General features: G+C 43.2%; 1 protein-coding gene and 1 pseudogene across 7 annotated transcripts in view; one reads left to right on the top strand and one right to left on the bottom strand.

Moving 5' to 3' along the window:
- The window catches only part of CSTPP1 (centriolar satellite-associated tubulin polyglutamylase complex regulator 1), a 199,982-nt gene that overhangs the window by 143,467 nt on the left and 36,178 nt on the right, over positions 1-20,337 (top strand). The window lies entirely within an intron of this gene.
- LOC132493050 (ubiquitin-conjugating enzyme E2 D3-like) lies at positions 6,588-7,453 on the bottom strand (annotated as a pseudogene).

The following is a 20,337-nucleotide window of genomic DNA, read 5'->3' as shown; positions in this document are numbered from 1 at the left end:
TATTATAGACAAGAAAACAGAGGCTCACAACTAATTTGTTCAAGGCCATACAATAAGTAGTGGAGAAAAGATTCGAAACAGTCTGTTTGGCTTCAAAGTTATGCCCTTTCCACTACCTCTTTCTTCCTACTTCTCTGACGTCCTCCTCAGTGTCTTTTAAAAAGTTACTCTCGGGGGCTTCCCTGGTGGCGCAGTGGTTGAGAGTCCGCCTGCCGATGCAGGGGACACGGGTTCGTGCCCCGGTCCGGGAAGATCCCACATGCTGTGGAGCGGCTGGGCCCATGAGCCATGGCCACTGAGCCTGCGCGTCCGGAGCCTGTGCTCCGCAACGGGAGAGGCCACAACAGTGAGAGGCCCGCGTGCCGCAAAAAAAAAAAAAAAAAAAAAAAGTTACTCTCGGGCTAGCCTGGTGGCGCAGTGGTTGAGAGTCCGCCTGCCGATGCCGGGGCCACGGGTTCGTGCCCCGGTCCAGGAAGGTCCCACATGCCGCGGAGCGGCTGGGTCCGTGAGCCATGGCCGCTGAGCCTGTGCATCCGGAGCCTGTGCTCCGCAACGGGAGAGGCCATAACAGTGAGAGGCCCGCGTACTGCAAAAAAAAAAAAAAAAAAGTTACTCTCCTGTATTCGTCTTAAATGTTGGTATATCCCAGGGTTCCATTCTTGGCTCCTTACTTTTCTCACTACACATGGTTACTGAGCAGTCTTGTCTCCTTTGACTTTTCCTACTACCTTAGGCAAATGACTTTCTAGCCCTGAACTCTCCCTGAGCACCAGACCCACACATGCAGTGTGCTATCAGCCTCAGGCATCACTACTGGTATGTTTGACAGTCACCGAATTTTCAGTATGTCAGAAACAGAACTCCTCACCTTCACCCTTGAATCTGCCTCTCCTCGTGGGTTCCCCAAAATTATACTCTATCATTCTAGACTCGTCTTTTCCTCTCACATTCAGTCAGCTAAAAAGTCCCACTGTTTTCCCCTTCAAAATAGTTCTTGATTCCCGACCCTTCTTCTTGATTCGCCTTATCATTGCTCCGGTTCTTGCTTGAACCTTTGAAATTCTGCTCCCTTTACAGTCAAGTTATCTATATACGAAGAAAATCTGACTGTGCTGCTATTATTCTTCTCTTACTTGAAACCATTTAAAGGTGCCCACACCATCTATAGAATGAAGCACACAAGACTTTCTGTGACCTGATCTCTGCCTCCCTCTTCAGCCTCGTTTCCAGCAACTCCTTGCCTGAAAAGCTACTCTCCGATTATACTGAACTCAAGTACTGGTAGTTCCTCTCATCTCACATGTTGCTTGCCATGGGGATGCCTTTGTTGAGGCTCTGCCTGTAGCCCTGCCACCCCCATCTTTCCGCCTGGATAAACTCCCGCTTCAGTACTCATCTCAGGTAGCACCTCCTCTAGAACACCTGCCCTCAGCAGCCCTCTACCTCAACCCACCAAGGAGGCTAAACCCTGTCCTCCCTGTCATTACTTTATCAAGATTGTTTTGAAATCAGTTTTTGTCTTCTCCATTAGACTTTAAGTTCTTTGGGCACAAAGACCATAACTTATTGAATTTTTTAATCCTAGTGCCTAGGCTGGTACAGAGAGGGCTCTTAATGACTGTTTAACCTTAGTTAAACAACAGCATACTATCTCTCAAAAATGACTTCTGTATTGGCAGCTCAAACCATATCCTTCTCTATGTAAAATAAATCTGACAACTGTTAAAACACAAGGACATCAACCATAAAAAAAAAACCCTGATTTAAAAATTGGCAAAGGACACAATAGACATTTCTCCAAAGAAGATATGCAAATGATCAATAAGCCATGCATGAAATGAAAAGATGCCATGAAAAGATGCTCAACATCACTCATCATTAGGGAATAAAAATCAAAACTACAGTGAGGTACTACCTCACACCCATTAGGAGGGCTACTGTTAAAAAAAGAAAAGAACAAGTGTTGGCAAGGATGTGGAGAAACTGGAACTGGAACCACTGTGCACTGTTGGTGCAAATGTACAACAGAGCAGCTGCTATGGAAAACAGTATAATGGTTCCTCAGAAAATTAAAAATAGAATTACCACCTCTGTGTACATCTCCAAAGCAGAGTCTCAAAGAGATATTTGTACTCCCATGCCCATAGCAGCATTATTTACAATAGCTAAAACGTGGAAGTAGCCAAAATGACTATCAGTGGATCAATGGATAAGCAAACAGCGGTACATACATGTAATAGAATATCACTTGCCTTAAAAGGAAGGAAATTCTGACACATGCTACAACATGGATGAACCTTGAGGACACCATGCTGAGTGAAATAAGCCAGTCACAAAAACACAAATACTGTATGATTCCACTTATGTGAGGTACTTAGAGTAATCAAAACCATAAAGACAGAAAGCAGAATAGTGGTTGCCAGGGGCTGGTGGAATGGGAGGGTATTGTTTAGTGGGTATAGAGTTTCAGTTTTGCAAGATAAAAAGAGCGCTGGAGTCGGATGGTGGTGGTGGTTGCATAACAGTGTGAATGTACTTAACATCAGTGAACTATACGCTTAAAAATGGTTACGATGAATTTTTTTGTTATGTGTATTTTACCACAATAAAAAAATTTGTGGGGCTTCCCTGGTGGCGCATTGGTTGAGATTCCGCCTGCCGACGCAGGGGACACGGGTTTGTGACCCGGTCCGGGAGAATCCCACATGCCACGGAGCGGCTGGGCCCGTGAACCATGGCCGCTGAGCCTGCGCCTGCGGAGCCTGTGCTCCGCAACGGGAGAGGACACAGCAGTGAGAGGCCCGCGTACCGCAAAAAAAAAAAAAAAAAAAAAGAAAAGAAAACACAGGACGGAGGAATAGGTCTAAGGGTTAATAAGCTTCTTGAATTGGCACCATGGTGCCCCAATACAGACAGCATCCAATTATGTCTTCATGATCCTTGGGGTCCAGTAGTTCCCAAATAGCCACTTTGAGGTATGGCTAGAGAATCTGTAACTTTAGCAAGCACTTCAGATGATTCTGATGAACAGACAAATTTGGGGAACTGCCTAAGCCACATTATTATAAAAGGATGATTGAAGAACCCTTTATCTGGATATTTTTTTTTAAAGATATCATTTGTATTGTGGTAAAATATACATAATAAATTCACCATTTTAACCATTGATAAGTGTACAATTCAGTGCCATTAAGTACATTCACAGTATTGTGCAACCATCACCACTATCCATTTCCAGAACTTTTTCATTATCCCAGACTGAGACTCTGTACCCATCAACCAGTAACTCCCTGCTTCTCCCTACCCCACCCTCAGCCCCTAGTAACCTATAGTCTACTTTCTTTTTCTGTGAATTTGCCTCTTCTAGGCACCTCATAAAAGTGGACAGATAACTGATTTTTAACCTAAGTTTAATTGCTTTCTTGCCTGGAGGCATGAGTATGGGTGAGATTAAGCAAACATTAATTGGGTGCCTTGACATGACAAGCCAAGGTCGCATTCAGATTTATTGGATTTATCTCAAGCAATAGAAAATTATATTTATAAACTTTGGTTTCATGAAATCATGTAGATTCCTTTTATCCTAATGATTTTTATCGTGACTTATGTTCATTATAAAATCTATTCATTCAAGATGGTTACTGATTAGTTGGTGATATTTATCTGATTTTCTCTAAAAATTAATAAGCATCTTTCAATTACATTGTTCTAAGATTTTTCTGTAATATCAAGGCCCAGCAGAAAAAAACAAGGAGAATATTACTATTAAAATTGTTCCAAAGTTCAAAAACAGAGGAATTAGGACTTTTTAAACTCTTTTTATAAAAGGCATCTACTTCAAACCATCAAAAATTTGAAATTTCAAGTCATCCGGTCCACAAGATTTAGTACTTGAGTGCAGCCCTACTGGCTTCTTCTAGATACCCCAGTGAAGCAAAGAACATCTTATGTGCTCAGCATACTACTCTGGGGAGAAAGTCTCTTCATCTTGTCCAGAGCAGGACTTCAGACATCTGTGCCAGAGGCCCAGTAAATAGCCACTACTTGGAATGTTTATTTTAACCATATTCCTCAAACTTTTAAGACCAAGTATCTGTGACATACTCACGACCTTCACTGTCTGACAGTATAAGTCTGATCCATAGTAATCTAATTATGTGTTTTGTGCAAAACTATGGAACAACCTGTTAATTACTTAAAGCTTGCATTATAAAATTGCTTTTGATCTCTGTCCCCATGGGGTTGGACCACTGTATCGTGATAAATCATTGGCCTAAGGTCTTCCTACACATTCCTGTTCTCCATTAAAAAAAAAAAAAAGTATTCCAACTTCTAATTCTCAAACCTGTAAGGGCCCTTCTGATAACCTACATCTATCACTGAAGTTGACCCTTGGATTCTATAATGCTCTTTGTTACAGACCTACTTTGCAACTTTGAGCGAATTACTTCTTGAACACTTAACTTTCCACACCGCTGTTCATTGAGCATAAAACCAGGATAACAATACCACCTCTAGAAAAAGAGATTAGTGAGTCAGTGGGTCTGTTTCCTTACTTATCTCTGGATGGGAAAATGCCTTCTTACTTTTCCTTCTGAATTCTCCCTTTTGGTACCTGGCCCAAATGCAGAATTGTTCTTCTTGGCAGCATCTGTGGCTACCAAGAGGGACTTTACCCGCACTGCCTTTGAAGTGGTAGAGCAAGGTCTTTACCGAGGGCTTGGAGGATCTGGCACCCTGAGGAATCCTATAAGTCCCCATCCACAACCTCTTGGGGAGGTCCTTTTCCTAAAGTTGTATTCAGACTTACATCAATAGGCAGAGGAGACATCCTTCCTACAGAAGGTTTGCTTTTCCCCCACAGCTGTGGGAAGATGGTGAAGGGGAGCTGGGAACTGGGTATAACATTGGCATATGTTTTGAGCACTTCAGATAAAAATGTTTGATGAGTACCGTCTTGTTTTTATTGCCTTATTATACAGCTCGTTGAAGAATGTGTTTTCTCTGGTCACCTGCCAGTGAAAAAAATTAGCCTTTTCCTGAAACTAGGATTATTTCTTTAACTAGTTATGTAGGTAGAACAAGATAGACAAATGCTTCTGAAATTAGCAAATCAAGACTGGAGCACAGTGGTGCTCATTCCTGCTCACTGCCCTTTCCAATTCACTGACAGCTGCTGCAACCAATGGGATTTCGGTGGGGCTCTCTTTCTCTCCTCACCTACTCTAAGTCGGAGTGTTTTCAGTTGGTTCCTTTGTTCTGATGTCCAAGACTTTAAAGGACTTGCCCCTCCCCGCTTCGTTCCTGTTTTATGGTACCCGGTGGGAAATGATTTTTCACTTAAATCCCTCAAAAGAATCAATTTTTTTTTTTTTGGTCTGGGGTGCTGAGTTGGGTCTTCGTTGCTGTGCGCGGGCTTTTCTCTAGCTGCTGCGAGCAGGGGCTACTCTTCCCTGCAGTGCGCGGGCTTCTCACTGCGGTGGCTTCTCTTGTTGCGGAGCACGGGCTCTAGGCGCGTGGGCTTCAGTAGTCGCGGCACGTGGGTTCTAGAGCGCAGGTTCAGTAGTTGTGGTGCACGGGCTTAGTTGCTCTGCGGCATGTGGGAACTTCCGGGACCAGGGCTCGAACCCGTGTCCCCTGCATTGGCAGGAAGATTCTTAACCACTGCGCCACCAGGGAAGTCCCAGAATCACTTTTTAGATTTCCATACCTTGTGTTCTCTAGTTTTTATTTTAGTCCAAAATAGTTATAGTTTCATTTTTTGAGGCAAAGTGTGAAGTTGTTTTGTTTTGTTTTGTTTTTGGTTTATGCAACTTTATTGAAGAAAAATAAATCAGTTACTAGCAGAGCTATTAGTTGATCACTCATCCGTTGACAACTTGCATCATTTATTCAGTGCTATATTAAACAGTGTATTGGAAGATAGATTAACTAATAGCTCCAAGCCTCCTAACAATTTAAATGAAAATTACAAAATGTTTGAGACCCTATTTTGGAATACAAAGGGTGTTTGACTTCCAATTTCCATTCTCTGTAGAACAAGAACAGGTCATTCCTTTATTGACATGCATAACATACATCACATTTTCTGTTCTGCTGATGCTATAAATTCAATACCAATTCTACAGCCACATCAGTTATGAGCATAAAGTATATCATGTAACCTCAAATCTTTAACAGTGGAAGGCTTACACAAGAATGGATGCTGCTAGAATAATGCTGCTTCCTTTGATGTGGCAACTGAGCATCCATCTCCCTCCCCCTCTGATGATTCTTAAGCATGTTAGAGCAGTGAGGAATGGTTTTAGTCTCATAACCAAGTTAGAGTGAAGACATTGGCCACATAATACACATACTCCTTTTTTTTTTTTTTTTTTTTTTTGCGGTACGCGGGCCTCTCACTGTTGTGGCCTCTCCCGTTGCGGAGCACAGGCTCCGGACGCACAGGCTCAGTGGCCATGGCTCACGGGCCCAGCCGCTCCGCGGCATGTGGGATCTTCCCGGACCGGGGCACGAACCCGTGTCCCCTGCATCGGCAGGCGGACTCTCAACCACTGCGCCACCAGGGAAGCCCCATGCTCCATTTTTTAAAAAATTCTGAATCTTGGGCAACTGTTCTCTTGTAACTACTTTACAGTTTCTAAAAGCAGTTTTTGTCCAAAGCTGGAAGAACTTAAGTATTCTCAGATGAGCATGTGAATGAATGGAGGGAGGTATACAAAAAATAAAATTAAAAAAGATGAAGTCTGATAGGGGAGCAGCCGGATAAGAAAATCAAAAAAGGAACAATAATTTAAAGTTTATTCCAGCTATAATGCAGGTTATTCTGACTTTAAGGTAGCATCACATGGCATACTTCTGAGTCCATTCCCGAGATATTCTGTTGTACTTATCTCTGTTTGTTTTGTAGATCCGTGCAATCTCTGGCACTAGGGGGTCATCTGGGTTTGGATCACATAGCAGTGAACAAATGGATAAAAGAACTTCAGAAATAGTTAAAGCAGGAGACTACTGTGATCTTAGAATATCGAAACAAATGCTGCCATTACTGTTAATATTTGGATGATAAATTCTTGTTGTAAATGCAACCTTAGGTGGTTTGAAGGGGTAGTCTGTAGGAAAATGAATTGTCAGAAAGAATACACCGCCTTGATATGGGCTGCCATTAGGTCCCATAATTGTGGCTTGCCAATGAAACATATCGTCCCCAACTGGACCTGCAGAACATTGTGCTGGAGGGTCACAGGCCAAATCACTAAGTTTCTTATTAATCCGTTTCAGCGCCATAGTCTGTGCTTTCCGTCTGGCTCCTCACTATCTCGGTGTGTGTTCAACGTTCCGGCCTAAACTCTTGATTATCCTGGCGGCTGGGAAGGATTGTCTCTTGGTCTCACACCGGCTCTGCCAGACAGAGGCGCTTGGTATTGAGGAGGCGAATCTCGCGAGAATCTCGTGGCTGGCTAACAGGAGCTGTCAAGTGTGAAGTTTTTTTGTTTTCGTTTTTGTTTTTTTTGTTTTTTGTATTTTTTTTTTGGCCCTCTCTCAAATTTGTTCTGGTTTATAGCAAAAGAAATGGCTAGCATAACATTTCTGTATCAGAAGCTAGTTGAGCTAAACGTGTATACTACTTTGAAATTCTCCTTAATGTGTTTGCGTTGATCTAGGGTGTATCTTTTGGTTCTGGGCATTCTGAATAAAAGTTAAAGCATTTAACCCACCATTAGCTCATCTCCACCTCTTCAAACAAAAAGGAATGAACTATGGCAATGTGAGGGACAGAGGTCACATATGAGGGAAATTTATTAGAGATAATGTTATTCAGTGTCGTGTTACGTTCCTAAACTAAGCAATATTGCAGAATAACCTTCCCTGAAGTCTTTGTTTTGTTTTCATAGAGTAGACTCTGGTAGTGAGGAATTAATTACATACAGATCTACTTGAAGGCATGAGATGGACTTTATCTCTTGTAGTCACTTATTCTTTAGAACGAATAAGTTGTATATTATTTTGAGGGAATTTTAACACTGATTTAATTGGGAAAATTAAAATGAGCCTAAGCCTAGTTTACAGAGAAGAGCCGTTTTAGATAGTACTTTTTATTTGATTTGCCAACTCTCACTCACTTATGGTGAGTTTCAAGCATGGATAGTTCTACGATGTGGTCAGTTTCCACAACTACTAAATAAAATATGAATTTCTCATGTTATTTGAAGACTGCCTGTGGGAGTTGTTTTTATCTTTTCTTTTTCTTTTTTGGCTGCGCCGCGTGGCACGCGGGATCTTGGTTAGACCAGGGATTGAACCCACGCCCCCTGCTGTGGAGGCGCAGAGTCTTAACCACCGGACCGCCAGGGAAGTCCTCTGTGGGAGTTCTTGATCTGAGTCTTTGTATCTTCTGAGGAACATATCATGGTTTACTCTGTCTCATCTGAACCCTACAAAGATGATGGTATTCATCTTAGAAAAGAAAAAACTTTTGAACCTCCCTATACAGTGTACTATGCTACCTAAGCCATTTGCTTGTGAAATAGAAACAATAGCCTGAGTTCTCTTCCTCTCTCCCCATCAGTCAGTTCTTATTTGTTAGCACCTTCTTTTGCTTTTCTGTCATCAGATGGAGAAAAGGGGTTGTCAGAGGCAGAACAACCTTCTTAAACTTTTCTCTAGCAGAGTACCATGATCCTAGATTAAAGTAGGAACCAGAAGACATGAGGTCTAGAAACCTCAGAGTGACCTTATATGACAGATAAGACAGTTATATGAAGAAATGTCAGTCCCTGTGACCTAAATTAAGCTACCTAATCTCTCGATGATATCATTTCTCTAATTGTAAAAGGGGAATAGCAATACCAATCACTGTCTTCCTCTGGAGTTTGGGAGAAGTTTAATGAGATAATGAACTTAATTCTACTCTTACAAGGGAATATATTGTTGATGTTTAGGAGAGTGAACTATTTGGGGGTCCCTAAGGGACTTGACAATCTACTACCTCTTCTAGCACTCAGAAAGAAGTATTGTAAAAAGTTAACACACAGCCAAAAAGTAAGCCATTATTCAGTGGCTAGATCAGGTCCAGTGTGAAAAAAAGGATTTTGCTCTCTTCTTTGGAAGAACTATCACTAGATAGGCACAAAGATATCCTTTTTTCTTTCTTTCTTTTTCTGAAATCAGAACAGTGGTGTAATTGTGTTTGGTGGTTCACTTTGGGAGAATGTTGGGTTCAACCCTGGAAATCAGATGATATACTTTTTAAAAAGTCTCTGGAACATGCATTCTCAGTGGGAGCAATATTGCTCTGAAGGGGGAAAATATTGGTTCTTTGAGAGGCAAAAAAATTAAATATTACAGTGGTTTGTGGCCCTCCACTTAAAAAAATAGACATACAGTATATCTATGGTATGAAAATTTCTCGGCGGGGGGTGGGGCACTTGGAAAAAATGTATGAAAATGCTGGGGTGGGGCAGGATTTTCAAAGGTTGGGAAACACTGCTGTAGTCTAGAACAAGCATACAGTTGTCAATTACTCTTCTGGACGTGTCTGTCCCTAAGTATAGGTGAGCTGCACATTGTCAGACTGAATGCAGATTGCTATTGATTCCTTCACTCCAACATTAACTGAGTTCATAGGAAACTTGAAAGAGATTAAATTTGTACCCTAAGGGATAATGATCTCACACAAACAACTCAAACATAAAATCTATCCTTTTAGAACCAATACTTTGTACTTAAATGTGGTTAAATCCTTAAGGTAAGAGACTCCTTTTTTCTCCTGCCTCTTTAGCCTTACAGAAAGGCACATCAAGGATAGGAACAATCTTCAAAGTGCTTCACAGAAAACGTCAGATTGAGAGAAAAGGGAGGGTATGGACCCCGCAGGCAGGAAGGGAATAATTGTCTAAATAGCAATGTAAAGTGCAAAGGAGCGAAGACAAGAAATATAGTGGGAATTGATGTTTAAATGTTTAAGAAATTTGAAGTTTGATGTTGCTGCTGATATTAATAAACATTTATATATCCTTCCATCCCCCTCATATGTCTTATATAGTCTTTCATAACTTTTTTTTTTTTTCTTTTTTTTGCGGTACGCGGGCCTCTCACTGTTGTGGCCTCTCCCGTTGCGGAGCACAGGCTCCGGACGCACAGGCTCAGCGGCCATGGCTCATGGGCCCAGCCGCTCCGCGGCATGTGGGATCTTCCCGGACCTGGGGCACGAACCCGCGTCCCGTGCACCGGCAGGCGGACTCTCAACCACTGTGCCACCAGGGAAGCCCCTTTCATACCTCTTTAATGGATGGGACGTCTCAAAATTGACTTGCTACGTACTATGAAATTTGGAAGAGGCCCTGTGTTCTGTAGGCTCAGCATCCCTGAAACAATAGAATGGCCATATTTTCTAAAAATATTTTCCCCCAGTCTCTGACTCTTCCTTGTTTGATTATACTATTCTTTGATATACATAACATAACCATAACTTGGAGGAAAGAGAAACAGTGATTTTTTTCCCTCCCTCCTTACCCATTTCACAGTGATGTTCTGGACAATGAGTACTGTTTCTCCAAGCCAAGCATTTGCTAAGCATTAGTTGCTGTGGGCATTTAACTGTCTTACAGAAATCTACCCCAATCCCCTGTTTGTCGATTTCCTTAAGATCTTAGAAGAAAGTGAAATGAATTGGAGAGAGGCCTTCAAGCCCCCTGATCCACAGGGGGCCCACTCATCTCCACTTCCCACCCCAGTTCCCAAACCTAACATATTGTCCCTTTCATAGTTCCTCAGATCCCCACCCTTCAGCTTCTTTTTGTTACCCACTAGGTGGGTGTAACCAAACCTCAGTCACACCATGGCCCCAGCAGCTGGGCTTCTCTCTCCCGCATCACATTGCAGACATTCTTTTCACATCATTTTGTCCTCTCTGCTGCATTCCCTCCATTTGGCATCATTCCCTCTGTGCAAACTTCTCTTTCAAGGGACAGGAGTTTGCCAAGGAGATGCTGGCAGAGGGGGTCCAGTTCTCTCCTTTCTATCTGAAGAGCCCAGTGTCACTCATTAGCATATGAGAAGAATGGTTGTAAATAAACATCAAATGAGGTTAACGAGCTGCAACTCATCAATATTAATGAAGTCCACCTCACAGTCTTGGAGTGAGGTACCGATGGCTCTAATCACAAGAAGCAGCTTCATAAGGCCCCCAGTTACAGGGCAGGAAGGGTTAGGTTCAGCCTGCTGGAATGTTTGTCATTTTACAACCCCAGGAATGCTGCCGAGAAAGGCTGTCTGATACCAGATCTGTGCCTGCAAGGCCCCTCTTGTGTTCAGAATACATCTGTCTGTCTCAACAGGTGGAAGCCTAGAGGAAGAAGGCTGTATCTGCTCAGCCAGACTCTGGGATGGGAAAATGCCAGGTCCATCTGCAAGTCAAAATGGAGGTCCCCAGAGTACTAGGATTTAATCTCTCATGGTCCTTTCATCAATCACCCCATGAAACTCAAACTCTTGTTTCCAGTGTACTGAGGGAAGATCTGGAGACCTTCTAAGCCCAGTCCAATAAAGAGATGAAGAAACTTATGTTTCATGTAGCTCATGTGCCGACTACCAGTTAGGTCCCTCCCCAGAGCCATGTTTGATTCCTGCGCCTGTATTTAGAAGATTCAAAGAGTAATAAGTACAGCTGTAATTTATTGAGCACTTACTGTGTCCCAGGCACTGCACTAAACATTTTTCATATGTTATATAATCCACATATAATCCCATGAGGGTGATTCCTATTTCACAGGTGTGGAAATTGAAGCTCACTGATCTTATGTGACATGTCTAAGATTACACGCAGCAAGTGACAGATCTACAATAGATCTGTCTGACTGCAAGATCCATGCTTTCTGCAAATGCCAGTCTAATCACTGCATTCTGTGGCATCTCAAAGTCAATCATGGAAAATACGTGAGCTTCTGTGCTGTTCCTTCTCTTTTGTAAGATGCGTGCCCTTGGGCTTCCCTGGTGGCGCAGTGGTAAAGAATCCGCCTGCCAGTACAGGGGACACGGGTTCGAGCGCTGGTCCGGGAAGATCCCCCATGCCGTGGTGCAACTAAGCCCGAGCACTACAACTACTGAGCCTGTGCTCTAGAGCCTGCGTGCCACAACTACTGATGCCCACATGCCTAGAGCCCGTGCTCCACAACAAGAGAAGCCACCACAATGAGAAGCCCGCGCACCACAACGAAGAGTAGCCCTTGCACCACAACTAGAGAAAGCCCGCGCACAGCAATGAAGACCCAGTGCAGCCAAAATAAATAAATAAATAAATAAATTTATGAGCCATGCCCTTTTTCTCTAGTTCAACAGACCAAACACAAAGTAGTTCTCTGAAAGTAGAATCAGAGGACTTTAGAATTAATTTTTTTAATCAGAGCACCTCTTTGAAATTATTTTTAGAAAGGAAACTTTCACTAGATGTGTTTCCTTGTGTATATAAATCTGAGGTCAGTGGGATGTGTACTTTGAGATTTTGTGTGTGTGTGTGTTGGGTAGCACTGATACTGATTTATCCAGCTCACCAGGCCAGTTCCTTTTATGATTAAGCACACACCTGTGTGAGATCAGTGACTGTGGGACACAAAGAAGCCGCCTGACTCTCAGGACTGATTTGAGCCTATGATCCTAGCCTCAATTACACTGTTTCAACAACTGAACCCTGGTTTATTTCTCAGTGTTCATACTATCAGCTTCTTTATCTATGATTTCCTCAAGGGCGGAAAGGAGACCCTGATCCTTCATCAAATGGTTGTTATCACAAAAGCTATACCTGATTGTTTTTAAAGAACAACTCAGAGTGAAAGAGTCTAAGAGTGAAACAGCCACTTATGTTTCTTCTCCTTTCCTCCTTGAAAACTTAGGGACCTTACTTGGTAATTTGTACTTAGGCAAAATGCCCAGGAATGTTTCCACAGAATAGCACCCAAAGCCCACCCATGCAGGAGCCCTTCCCGCCACCAAGGTAACCAAGACTGGGAAGCAATTGAAACTGGGCCTTCCTTTCCCAGGCCTGTGGCTGTCAACTTGGCTCAGAAAGAGGCAGACTGATGACTGTCTCCTCACCCAGTCACATTACCACACAGTTCTCATTTGAGCCTGAAGTCACATGGTTATGCTACTTATGGCCAAACAAGGATGCGCTGTTTCCAGTTCTTTGAACCCTGGGTTTGGCCTGGGCATCCTTAGTTGAAACCATCAGCGCCCCCAAACCTGAAGCTTTTCCAGGGACCAATTGCATGCAGCGGTGGAGAGGGGGAGCAGAACAGTGCCGTGGAGCAGCGGATGGGGCGCCGTCGGGACACTGGCGAGAGCCAAGGGGTTAGTTCATTGCTGCTTTGTATACTCAGGCGCACCAGAAAACTCCGATTAATAGGCTGTTTATTCTTCAGCATGTTCCTTGAATCAAAGGCTCTGGATGGTATTATTTAAGAGTGTTTGTGAGAGTGCCCTGGAACACTCCTCCTGGTCTCCGCTCACTGAAGAGGAACGACTGAGTCCTTTCATTTCCTGGGCAGCATCCCTCACGCTCACTGCTCACTGTAGTATAAAGGTCTGCAGAACCTTTGTTAGAAACAGAATCTTTTGTTCGGTCTCTATGAAGTCCCGTTACCTCCAGCACCTTGGTCTGTTAGAGTCTAATCATTTCATGTTCTTGTCTTTGAGCTACCTGAACCTGATGAATGCAACCACTTTATCTCAGGGAGGTTGTTTTGTTTGGGATTTCTGGGGGGTTTGAGTTGGCTCTGTTGGGCACCAGTTCTCTGTCTGGGCAGTACAGTCATCTTTTATTTTCATGGTTATTTAAAGGAATTTTGCCGGGGGGTGAAGAAAACATACACCTGAACCCTATTCTGTGAAGCAAATGAAGATTTTTTTTTTTTTTTTTTTGGCTATTAGAAGAGTCCCCTGAAATGTAATGAGGTTTCTTCAAACCTTGGAATTGAAACATATCGACTATGGAGTTACTTCCTCCACCACCAACCCGCACAGTAGACATTTATGTCGGAGAAGGTCAAACAATTAGGAGGAAACTGCTTCTCCACGACCCTCCCAACCCCTTGTCAGCAGCAGTCTGTTGTCACATGAGGGATCGCCGTACCCTGTTCCCTCTAGCAGTTAGACTTTTCCCGTGGCCTGGAAAATAATTGTATTTCAGGCCTTCCATGACTTTTGTGCGTGCACACACATACACACACACAACCACAACCCTCACAGGCATGCCCTTAACACAGAGGCATCCAAGGTATTGCAGAGGCGCTCGAAGCTCACTAATCACTATAGACGATGCAAACACTCAGCACATTGCGGGCACCCATATATATCAAACAAACCCAGTACAAATCATAAGCAACAGTTTTGAATCTGGCACAACCTTAATTACCACAGCCAGAGGCCAGAAAACGAAATGGGGGTCATATATCTGGGGTTGGAACTCTAGAAACCGTCTGGCATCCTGTAGCCCAAGATTCCACCAGGGAGGTACTCCTGGGAGGGAGCCCTTGGAGCACTACACCTTGGGGCAGTGGGAGTCCTCTCATCCAGAGGTTGCTGTCCCCTCACTTCCCTCCAAAACCAGCACAGCTGTGTGGATGAGAACTCTCTGTGATATATACACTGAGATCAAGATATATATACACACCCTGGCGTTCCGCCTGCTTCCTTCTGTGAAGGCCATCTGTTTATCCAGTTCCAAATCCCAGAAGACAGTCACCAAAAAGTAAATAGTGAGAAGGGACAGGGTTTTTTTTCTTTCTTTCTAGATAAACATGTTCCAATGAATAAAACAGATTTTGCAAACACATTCTATCTAGTAAATCTTACCTAACAGCTGTGTGAGGAGGGCTTAGAGGGGAGAAGGATGAGGCATGGGAAGTCTCGGACTTGATTAAGGGAATTAGAATGTTCAGAAATCCACAAAGCAGGGGCAGTTCAGTACTGTCTACTTCTTGGTAGGTGGAAATTTGCTTCTTTATTCTACCCTCTCATCCCAAACCTGGGATCTGTGGTGGGCTTGCCGAAGATAAAGGTCTGGCTCCAAATATCAGCTTCTTCAGCTGAAAAACCAATCTATCAAAACTTTATCTTTAGAGGACGTGTCCTGCCTTCTGACTGTACCCTCTTCCTTTCCCACTGACCCTGCTATCATCCACTTCATCTCTAACGCTCCTCTGGAGTCAGACAAGGGAGTATTGCCCTAGAGCAGCCCATCTGGCCTGACTCTGCTTGGAAATGAGGGACTGAGCTTAGATCAAGAACGGATTCTGAAGATCAGGGACAAGCACAAGAAATTGACCTTTTGCCTCAGAGGTGGCTGGATATTTGTGTGTGTCTGTTCAGTGTCGAATTGGCTCATTATACCATTCAGGAGTTGTTGTTGTTGTTGTTTTTAATGCTCTCCTCACTCCTCAATTGCGGGTCAGATGCTTTGGATAATCCAGTGGAATTCTCTCCGCTTCACTGCTGGTTGCTGCCAGACACAGAGTGCTAAATCCTGTCAGTTGGTGACTTGAAATGATGATGTGTGAAACAGTGCTTCAATTTGGACATCCTGCACTCATTCACACGGACTGCTTTGCCAATTAACCATAGTAGGGAAATGTGGCAACAAAGGGGGAAAGAGCCGTTTCTAGAGTCCTTGCCTTATCTTTCCTCTGGGATCAGGGTACCTACTTATGCTCCCAATCCTCTGCCAATGCCACTACGTGTCTCCAGTAATCAGTGAGCCTTGGAATTACGTTTCGTTCAATATCATTCCTTTCCCAGGCCTCATGGAGCAATTTCTTTAACAGATTGTAACATGCCAGAGACAGAGAAGTAGTATGTGTGTTCAGAGTAGGGAAATGGGAAGCAAAACACTCTTGCTGCTGGTTCCCATGCATGTGCTGTTTCTTCTTTCCGCAGATCGCATGCTTGGCTTCTTCTCATCTGGTTAGACCCCAGCTCAAATGACACCTTCTCAAAGAGCTTATCCTTGACCACCCCATCTAGTATCTCACTTTCAGTCACTCCACATCACACCACCCTGTTTTACTTATGTCATCGCCCTTATCACTTTCTACAAGTATTTTATTTATCTCTTCACCCACACACACATACTGGAAAATAGGGATTTTTGTCGTATGCACTGCTGTTTCTGCAGAGCCTAGCATAGCCCCTGGAACACAGTTGGCACTGAACATTTATTAACTGAATAAATACAACATTTATTAACTGAACCCCCAAAGCAAATATATGGTTACTATCAGGAGATGGTGAAAGCAGACTGACAAATAGTTTGAGGAATGGAATAAAAATACAAGGTTTCTCATACTGGTTTTCATAATGGTTTCAATTCCAAACTGAATGTGCTGAGTTGAACATCACATAAAGTGAGTTGCTCTTCTCTTCTTCTGACCCAGACTAAACTGAAAGTGACACCTATGTTACCTATTGAGTAGGTTAGGTCAGGGTCATGGAGACCAAGCACTTCACCCTTCCTTGGCAAGCTGGCATAACTGAGGCCACAAAGGAGGCCCACTTCCAGATTTCCACTGGATAGTACCTGGCTTAGCTTTCCTGAGGGCAGGTGCCAGAAGAAACTGGCACAAAAATGTAAAGCAGTTTAAAGCCCAGCCTGGGTATCTTTCTTTCTTTCTTTTTTTTTTTTTTGGCGGTACGTGGGCCTCTCACTTTTGTGGCCTCTTCCGTTGCGGAGCACAGGCTCCGGACGCGCAGGTTCAACGGCCATGGCTCACGGGCCCAGCTGCTCCGTGGCATGCGGGATCTTCCCAGACCGGGGCACGAACCCGTGTCCCCTGCATCGGCAGGTGGACTCCCAACCACTGCGCCACCAGGGAAGCCCCCAGCCTGGGTATCTTTATCCGGCCTTTATTACACTCTTGCCTGCCTCCAGTTCCCAAAAAGACCACATCCCTCTCCAGAGCTCCGGGGTCCTGCAGACAGCTCTTCCCACTGGGAGAGCCCTGGAGGGTGGGTGGGTGTGTCTTAGTGCCGACATCGCCAGCTGTGAAACAGGAGGACTGAGAGAACACATCCTTTTAGCCTGGCAGCCACATGGCATTCATCTCCTCAGAAGTCCTTTGCCGAATCGAGAAGTAATAGCTTCTCAGACGCTATCCTTTGTCTTTTTGGGGCAAGGTCAGTGCCTAGTGTCAGGAGAGAGATATTAAAGATTAAAGAGCCTCCTCCACCAGGAAACGGGATAGTTTTGCCTGAATCTCTTCATTTGCTTTTCCCCCCATACAAGTGCATTCATGTTGCTGGGCTCCCTGGCTTACTCCCCAGCAGTTTGTAGTCATTCTTCTCCTGACTTTGTGGTCTCATTGATATGAGAATGTTTTTCATCTGCTGCGATGCTGCACGCTCCACTGCCTTTTCTCTTACATTACTAACGACTCTTCTGTTGGTTTCAGCCTTTAGCCAAGCCCACCCCATCCACACCCCACTCTTTCCCTGTCTTTTATTGATGCTATGTTGACTTTGTGTGTCTCTGTTAGTTCAGTTTTCTGAGCACCTGCAGAGAATTAACCATCTCTACTTGCTGCTGGGGATCACCCAGGCCTTTGATCTGTTTGATTTCTGTACTTTTGGAAACGTTGAAGGATTCTGTAACCCCACCAAAGTACATAAAACCTGCTATAGTCCCTGTAGCCTGACCTTCCAGACTAGCTCTGCTTAGGGACCAGAAGATGTTAATGTAAATACAGATGTAGATACCATCCATTAAGTGTTTACTATGTACCATGCACTGTTCTAAGCACCTAACATGACTATCTTATTTAATCCTTCATGTAGGCCGAAAAGGCCACACATGAACTGGTCCCAGTTATTTCTCCAACCCTATTCCTTAGTCCTTTCCCTCTTGTTTTCTTGGCTGTAGCTACACTGGCTTCTATGCTGTACTTCTTACCCAATAGGTATGTTCCCTCCATATAGCCTTTGCATTGGCTATTCCCTCTGCCTGGACTGCTTTTCCCTCAGATGTCTGCCTAGGTTACTTTTTAACTTTCTTCAAGTCTGTGCTTAGGCATCACCTTCTTCATGAAGCTGAACTAGACTCCTTTCTATAAAAGGATGCCACCACTACTATCTCACACTCCCTATTCGACTGGCTCTATTCTATTTTTTCCGTTAAACTTATCAATAACTTACTCTATAGTTAATTATTTTGTTTATCTGTCTTCTCCAATATAAGGTAAGCTTCGGGAGGGCAAAGAACTTGTCTATTTGTTCCCTAATACATCCCAAGCACCTTAAAGAGCAGAGTATCTGGCACACAATAGATGTTCTATAATTCCTGGTGAACTTCGTCCCTTCAAGAACCATGTGAGGTAGGTGTTTCAGTTATTTCCATTTTAAAGATGATGGAATTGAAGCTCAAAGAATTTAAGTAACTAATTTGCCCCACATCACTCAGCTATTAAGTAGTGGAGCTGGGATCTGAAGCCAGGATTGAGTAACTCCAAAGAACGTGCTTTCAAGCACTAGGTCAATAGTTCTCAAAAACTTTTTCTTTTAATTTTTTGGCCATGCCAAGCAGCATGTGGAATCTTAGTTCCCGGAACAGGGATGGAACCCGCACCCCCTGCATTGGAAGCATGGAGTCCTAACCACTGGAGCACCAGGGAAGTCCCATCAAACTTTGATATACATAAAAGTCACCTGAGCTACTTGTTTAAATGCACATTCACACATCCTAACCCTGAGGATTCTGATTCAGATTCTGTAGGTCTGGGATATAGATGATCTATGAACCATCCTTGGAGATACATTGGGATATACTATGTTGCCTTTAAGGGCTTGGGATCTATGTAAGGAGGCACAGAGAAAGTCCAGGGAACATTTTCTAAGTGTCCACTATGTACCAGTCCCTGTGGTACATAAAAGTCCTCACTCTCAAGATTCAATCTTTTGGTGATAATGGGGCAAACAGACACATATATCATTAATAAATCATGGAATACTTAAAAGCACATGCTTTAGCTTCAGGCAGACCCATGGTTCAAGGCCTGAATGGCAAATGACTTAACCTCCCTGCATCTGCAAGTAAAATGAAAACAACAATATTTACCTAATAGGACTGTTATGAGGGATTAAATGAGGTAATGGGTGTATAGGACTCAGGAAGGTAGCTTAAAAACAAATAACCAGCACCAGGATAAATAAATGGCTCAGAAACAGTAAACATAGAAAAACTCAGAAGAAGAGTTACAGTTTTACAGCCTACTGTTTTATACTTAGAGTACCAAAAATTTTTGTTGTTTGTAATGTACATGGAAATCTTTTCAAAATATATTTATATATATATCTAGATATAGATATAGATATAGGTATAAAATACTGTTCCCTGCATTCTTAAATAGAACTTATCTTGGCATCTAAGTATATACTTATAAATTATGTTATGCCGGAAAACACTGCTGCCGTCAGAGCTTATTGAAGTGTACCCTAAAAGCATCAATTGTATTTTAAATATTTTTTCCTCCTTCTCTATCATGTTTCTATCATGCTGTTAATGCCTAATTTCTCATTGCTGTCCTTGCACATGCCTTTTATAGTTCCTTTTCCTCTCCTAGGTTATTTTGTCTAGTCTGTATTGGGTTTAGAAGCTAGATGGCCAAGCTTATTAAAACTGTGAGCATGATCAGGACATTTCTCAGAAGCCTGTAAGTTAACCACATAAGCTTTAGTGTGCGAACTTTGTGACATCTGTCTTGCCTACTTAGAGGCTTATTGGCATTTAGATATTTGAGATTGCCTATTAGTTAAGTTTTAAATACGTTAGGTATTATTGTGTAGGGTACAGACACCTGGAAAATCCATTTTCATTGTTCTCAGCATTGGAAGTTAGTCCATTTTGTAGCTCCATAACTTGAAAGAGCCTTGGGAATCACAGGATCATAGATCTGGCCTTTTGCTGTCAAGTAGGTAACTGATTGTTATCTCCATTTTACAGATAAAGAAACTGAGGCCTAAAGCGTAAATAGCCTGCTCAAGTGAGGTAGTCCAGCAGAGCCAAGGCAGGGTTCCAAGTCTCTGAGCCTTCCCTTCTGCTCAGGCACACTGTTCCCAGGAGGAAACAGAGAATCGCCTTAGGTTGTAGAAAGGAAGGAAAACCATCAATAACTATGACTAAAGAAAAATGAAGTCTGATTAGCATTGTAACTAATCAGTTTTAGCCCTGACTTTGATAGGTGTTTCCCCCCCACCCCTGCCCTCATTTGAAGGGATGTATAATCTTATTGTGCCCCCTTTGGGCCCGAACTGTGAGCATGTATTGATATAAGGAAGGGCCAAGGGACATTATAA

The sequence above is a fragment of the Mesoplodon densirostris genome, chromosome 7 (genome assembly GCF_025265405.1).
Source record: "Mesoplodon densirostris isolate mMesDen1 chromosome 7, mMesDen1 primary haplotype, whole genome shotgun sequence".
NCBI lineage: Eukaryota > Metazoa > Chordata > Mammalia > Artiodactyla > Ziphiidae > Mesoplodon > Mesoplodon densirostris.
Note: the sequence above shows the minus strand (reverse complement) of the source record. Positions and strands in the feature narration are given on the sequence as shown.